Source organism: Bos grunniens, chromosome 17 (genome assembly GCF_055505025.1).
Source record: "Bos grunniens cultivar Pamir isolate PY7600 chromosome 17, Bosgru_T2T1.0, whole genome shotgun sequence".
Lineage (NCBI taxonomy): Eukaryota > Metazoa > Chordata > Mammalia > Artiodactyla > Bovidae > Bos > Bos grunniens.
Window position 1 is genome coordinate 35,272,271 of NC_141181.1, and position 7,299 is coordinate 35,279,569.

The window sequence follows — 7,299 nt, forward strand, 5'->3', positions numbered from 1 at the left end:
GAATATTAAATTTTATTCATGGATTAAAAAACTATATTATAAAGATGCCAGTTCTCCCAGTATTGATTATAGATACAGTGCAAACAAAAACCTAGCCTGTGTGGAAAATGACAAGCTGAATCTAAAATTTATGGAAATCCAAGAGATCAATACACACTTGAAGAACAAGGTGAGAGGACTAGCTTGCCTGAATATCAAGATTTACTATAGAGCCACAGTCGATGAAATACTGTGTGATTTTTTGTTTGTTATTGGCCACACCTGCATGCCATGGGGATCTTAGTTCCCTGACGTGGTATCGAACCCGTGTACCCTGCAGTGGAAGTTCTGAGTCTTAACTACTGGACCACCAAGGAAGTCCTATAAAATAGTATGGGGTTGATTAGGAAAGAGGAATGAACCAATTGAATAGAACAGAAAGTCCTGAAACAGAATAATACATTGATTTAAGAGAAATCATGACTGTGCACATCAGTGAGACATTTTCGTTATAATGAATGGTTCTGAGTCAACAGAATATCCATAAGGAATAAAAGAAAACATGATCTCAAACTCCCATCATACATTAAAATTAATTGTAAATGATTGCCAATCTATATATGGAAAGAATATAAAGCTTTCAGGAGATAACCTAGGAAAATACCATCATAATCTTGAAATCAGATTCTTAATTAGGATACAAAAAAGCACTAACTTTAAATGAAAATAAATGGATAAATTGGACTATATTATAACTAAGAACTTCTCTTCATAAAAAGAAAATATGAAGGGACTTTGTTGGCAGTCCAGTGGTTAAGTTTCCAAGCTTCCACTGCAGGGGTTTGGTTCAATCCCTTGTTGGGGAACCAAGATCCCACATGCCACATGGTGTGGCCAAAAAAGTAAAAAATAAAAACCAACAGGTCAGAGAGAATATGAAGACGTAAGCTACTAAGTGGAAAGAGATATTTTCAATAAATATACCTGACTAAATACTTGTATGTAGAATATATGTAAATAACTGCTTAAAAATCAGGAAGAAAAAGATGTGCTCTTGTACTCAGTCATGTCTGACTCTTTGTGACCTCATGGACTGTAGCTTGCCAGGCTCCTCTGTCCATGGGATTTTTCCAGGCAAGAATACTGGAATAGGTTGCCATTTCCTCTTCCAGGGGATCTTCCCAACTCAGAGATCGAACCCACATCTCCTGAGTCTCCTATATTGGCAGGTGGATTCTTTACCACTGAGCTACCTGGGAAGCCCCAAGAAAAAGATAGCCCAATTTAAAACAATAAGCAAAAGACTTAAGCAGACATCATAGAAGGAGATACTCAAGTGGTCAAAAACCCATGAAAATTAATCAAAATAAGGAATGTTTTATGCTGAATAATGGCCTCTCAGGAGATATCCTTGTTGCTGAAAAATATGAATGTTATCTTCTTCTATGACAAAAAGGGACTTTGCAGATACAATTAAGGATCATGAGATAGATTTCCTGTATTATCTGGTGGGCCCTAAATGTAATCACAAGTGTCCATGTAAAAGAGAGGCAAAAGGACATTTGACACAAAAAAGAGTAGGCAATGTAACACTGGAGGCAGAGTGACATGGCTAAGGAATGCTGGCAGCCACCAGGAGATGGAAGACTTAAGGGGTGGATTCTTACCTGTTAGCAGTGTATCCCTGCCAACTTCTTAATCTTGGCCCAAAAACTGATTTCAAATTTTTGGACTCCAGAACTGTGAGAGAATACATTTCTGTTGCTTTAAGCCATCAAGCTTATGATAATTTGCTTCAACGGCCACATGAAACTAATACAAGGGCCATGCAAATTACTGTCACCATGAGAGCATTCTAAATCTACCAGAATGGCTGAAACGGAAATAACCAGTCATTCCAAGTGTTGACAAGAATGTGAATCAACATGAATTCTCAACTACTGCTGTTAAGAGTGTAAATGCTTCAACTGCTTTGAAAACAGGTGGCATTATTCAATAAAGAGGAACATATGTTATGACCAGCATGCTTTCCTAGGAACATATCCAACAGAAATGTGTGCACGTATGGGCCACAAGACATATAAAAAATGCTCATGGTAGCAGTATACATTATAGCCAAAAACTAAAAATACTCTAAATGTCCATCAATAGTAGAATGTATAAAAATACATTTATATAGTTATCTATCTAGCTGCTGCTGCTGCTAAGTCACTTCAGTCATTTCTGACTCTGTGTGACCCCATAGATGGCAGCCCACCAGGCTCCCCCGTCCCTGGCAAGAACACTGGATTCTCCAGGCAAGAACACTGGAGTGGGCTGCCATTTCCTTCTCCAATGCATGAAAGTGAAAAGTGAAAGTGAAGTCGCTCAAGTCGTGTCCGACCCTCAGCGACCCCATGGACTGCAGCCTACCAGGCTTCTCGATCCATGGGATTTTCCAAGCAGGAGTACTGGAGTAGGGTGCCATTGCCTTCTCCGATCTATCTATCTAGCTTATGATAATGAAAAAAACAAAGTCACCTATATGCAACAGCATTGGAGAATTGCAAAAAGCATTGACTGAAAGAAGCCAGGAACAAAAGTATGTTCTCCATAAATGCAATTTCTCTAAAGTTCAAAACCCAGGCATATCTAAACTGTAAAGTTAGAAGTCACAATAGTGATTACCTTGGGGAAGAGGGAGGAAGCAGTAGATAGGAGGGGGCTTGCAGAGGATTTCTTAAGTGTTGGTAACTTCATATACCTTGGCTTGTGTAGTCATTACACAAGTGTTTACATTGCCTCAATCCACTGAGCTGTTTATTTGGTTTGTGCATTTGTGTGAATGTTGTACTTCAATAAAAAAAAGTTGAAAAAAACCATTCATGTCCACACTGTTAGGCATCATAAGTTTGTGTCACTTACACTGGTAATGTGGAGAGAGTCCTGTGTGAGGGAAGTTATTAGCCAACATGTTGATGGACTAGAGCAGGCTGCTAAACACTCAGCTGCAGAAGGATCTAGTGAACCTCCATTAGTTGTCCACTCCTATTAACCATCAGAGCCAATACTGGAAAGAAACTATGTTTGTAATGAATATGAAAACCTTTTTAATTAAATATAGCTCTGTTGAATCTTAGTTAGATCCCTTTTTTCAATACTAACATTGTTTACTTATGCCCTAATTTTTACTTAATTGATCTTGCTAGAGGTTTTATTAGAACTGTCAAAGAACAAACTTTTGAGTTTGTTTATCCTATTATATAGCGAAGGAAATGGCAACCCACTTCAATATTCTTGCCTGGAGAATCCCATGGACAGAGGAGCCTGGCAGACTACAGTCCATGGGGTCGCAAGAGTTGGACACGACTTAGCGACTAAACCACCACCACCATCCTATTGTATCTTTTCTATGTTATTAACTCTAGCTTTATTGTACCATTTCACACCACCATTTAGAATGACCACCATTAGACACTCTACAAAGAGCAAATGCTGGAGAGGATGTGCAGAAAAATCCTCCTGCACTGCTGGTGGGAATGTAAGTTGGTACAACCACTGTGCAAAACAGTATGGAGTTTCCTCAGAAAACTAAAAATAGAATTATCATATGATCCAGCAATCCCACTTCTGGACATATATCTAGATAAAACTCTAATTAAAAAAGATATATTCACCCTCATGTTCATAGCAACACTATTCACAGTAGTCTAGATATAGAAACAACCTAAATGACCATCCACAGATAAATGGATAAAGAAGATGTGGTACATATATTCAATGGAATACTACTCGGCCACGAAATAAGGCCATTTGCAGCAACATGGATGCAACTAGAGATAATCATACTAAGTGAAGTAAGTCAGAGAAAGACAAATACCATATGATGTCACTTACACGTGGAATCTAAAATATGACACAAATAAACATCTGTTGGAGAAGGAAATGGCAACCCACTCCAGTATTCTTGCCTGGAGAATTCCATGGACAGAGAAGCCTGGCAGGCTATATAGTCCATAAGATCGCAGAGTCGGACGTGACTGAGCGATAATCAAACCTATCTGTGAAATAGAAACAGACTCACAGACATAGAGAACAAACTTGTGGTTGCCAAGGGGGAGGAAGTTGGAGGAGAGATGGACTGGGAGGTTGGGGTTAGCAGATGTAAGCTTTTTATATATATGGGATGAGTAAACAACAGTTCAGTTCAGTCGCTCAGTCCTGTCCGACTCTTTGCAACCCCATGAACCACAGCACACCAGGCCTCCCTGTCCATCACCAATTCCTGGAGTCTACCGAAATTCATGTCCATTGAGTCGGTGATGCCATCCAACCATCTCATCCTCTGTCATCCCCTTCTCCTCCTGCCCTCAATCTTACTCAGCATCAGGGTCTTTTCAAATGAGTAAACAACAAGGTTCTACTATATAGCACAGAAAATTATAGTCAGGATCTTATGACAAATCATAATGGAAGAGAGTATTAAAAAATAATGTATACGTATGATTATATAACTGAATAACTTTGCTGTACAGCAGAAATTAACACATTTTTTAATTAATTTTTTAATTGAAGGATAATTGTTTTACAGAATTTTGTTTTCTGTCAAACATGAATCAGCCATCTAAAGTGAAAGTGAAAGTTGCTCAGTTGTGTCCGATTCTTTGCAACCCCATGGGCTATACAGTCCTTGGAATTCTCCAGGCCAGAATACTGGAGTGGGTAGCCTTTCCCTTCTCCAGGGGATCGTCCCAACACAGGGATTGAACCCAGGTCTCCTGCATTGCAGGCAGATTCTTTACCCACTGAGCCACATATCCCCTCCCTCTTGAAACTCCTTCCCTTCTCCTTCCCCATCCCACCTCCCTAGGTTGTTACAGAGCCCGTTTGAGCTTCCTCACTCATACAGCAAATTCCCATTGGCTATCTATTTTACATATGGGAATATAAAAGTTTCCATGTTACTCTCTCCATATATCTTATCCTCTCCTTCCCCTGCTCTTTTGCATAAGTCTGTTCTCTATATCTGTTTCTCCATTGCTTCCCTACAAATAAATTCATCGGTACCATCTTTCTAGATTCCATATATATGTTAGTATACTATATTTACCGTTCTCTTTCTGACTTACTTCACTCTGTATAATAGGCTCTAGGTTCATCCACCTTCTTCAGTTCAGTTCAGTTCAGTCTCTCCGTCGTGTCCGACTCTTTGCGACCCCATGAATTGCAGCACGCCAGGCCTCCCTGTCCATCACCAACTCCCGGAGTTCACTCAGACTCACAGCCATTGAGTCAGTGATGCCATCCAGCCATCTCATCCTCTGTCGTCCCCTTCTCCTCCTGCCCCCAATCCCTCCCAGCATCAGAGTCTTTTCCAATGAGTCAGCTCTTCACATGAGGTGGCCAAAGTACTGGAGTTTCAGCTTTAGCATCATTCCTTCCAAAGCAATCCCAGGGCTGATCTCCTTCAGAATGGACTGGTTGGATCTCCTTGCAGTCCAAGGACCTCTCAAGAGTCTTCTCCAACACCACAGTTCAAAAGCATCAATTCTTCGGCGCTCAGCTTTCTTCACAGTCCAACTCTCACATCCATACATGACCACTGGAAAAACCATAGCCTTGACTAGATGGACCTTTGTTGGCAAAGTAATGTCTCTGCTTTTCAACATGCTATCTAGGTTGGTCATAACTTTCCTTCCAAGGAGTAAGTGTCTTTTAATTTCATGGCTGCAGTCACCATCTGCAGTGATTTTGGAGCCCCCCAAAATAAAGTCTGACACTGTTTCCACTGTTTCCCCATCTATTTCCCATGAAGTGATGGGACCAGATGCCATGATCTTAGTTTTCTCAATGTTGAGTTTTAAGCCAACTTTTTCACTCTCCACTTTCACTTTCATCCACCTTCTTAGAACTGATCAAATGCATTCCTTTTTATGGCTGGGTAATATTCCATTGTATACATGTACCACAGCTTCTTTATCCATTCATCTGTCAATGGACATTTAAGTTGATTCCAAGTTCTAGCTATCATAAATAGTGCTGCAATGAACACTGGGGTACATGTGTATTTTTCAGTTTTGGTTTCCTCAGGGTATATGCCTAGGAGTGGGATTGCTGGGTCATACAGTGTTTTTTCCTTAGTTTTTTAAGGAATCTCCATACTTTCTTCCATAGTGGCTGTATCAATTTACATTCCAATAGAACAAGAGGGTTTCCTTTTCTCCACACCTTCTTCAGCATTTATTGTTTGTAGACTTCTTGATGAAGGCCATTCTAACTGGTATGAGTTGATACCTCACTGTAGTTTTGATTTCCATTTCTCTAATAACGATCCCTGGGTTGAGAAGATCCCCTGGAGGAGGGCATAGCAACCCACTCCAGTATTACTGCCTGGAACATCCCCATGAACAGAGGAGCCTGACAGACTATATATACAGTCCATGGGATCACAAAGAGTTGGACACTACTGAGCGAACTAAGTTCAGCACAATAATAAGTGATGTTGAGCATCTTATCATGTGTTTGTTAGCCATCTGTATGTCTTTGGAGAAATGTCTGCTTAGGTCTTTCTCCCACTTTTTGATTGGGTTGTTTGTTTTTCTGGTATTGACTTGTACAAGCTGCTTATATATTTTGGAAATTAATCCTTTGTCAGCTGTTTCATTTCCTATTATTTTCTCCCATTCTGAGGGTTGTTTTTTCACCTTGTTTATAGTTTCCTTTGCTGTGCAAAAGCTTTTAAGTTTAATTAGGTCCCCCTGTTACTCTAGGAGGTGAGTCATGGAGGATCTTGCTTTGATTTATGTCACTAAGTGTTCTGCCTATGTTTTCCTCTAAGAGCTTTATCAGAAATTAACACAACGTTGTTAATCAATGAAACTTCAATTAAAAAAAAAAGGAACAAGGAAAATAGTGATTCTTTTGGTATAGCTGAAAAAAAAAAATGTCCACGAATTCTTTGATATTCCTCCTATCAACAGGAGGACTTTTAGTCTTCCTTTGAATATGGGTTGCCCCTAGTGACTCGCTTCCAACCAACAGAATATAATGGAATGACACATGACTTCTGAAGATAGATTAGTAAAAGTGATATAGCTTCTGCCAGGCTCTCTAAGCATCCAGCCCAGCCACCATGCTTTGTCAAGCAGCCATGTAGACCAGCCACAAGTAGGTATTCTGGGCATGACCCCATGGAGTTTCTAGCCCATAGCTAATATTAACAAACTAGCCAAGCAAGTTAGCGAGCCTTCAGATGGATCCACAGTCCAGACTTTGAGCCATTCTAGCTGATTCTGAGTGGAGACAAGATGTCCCCACCGAACTCTGTGCAAATTACAGATT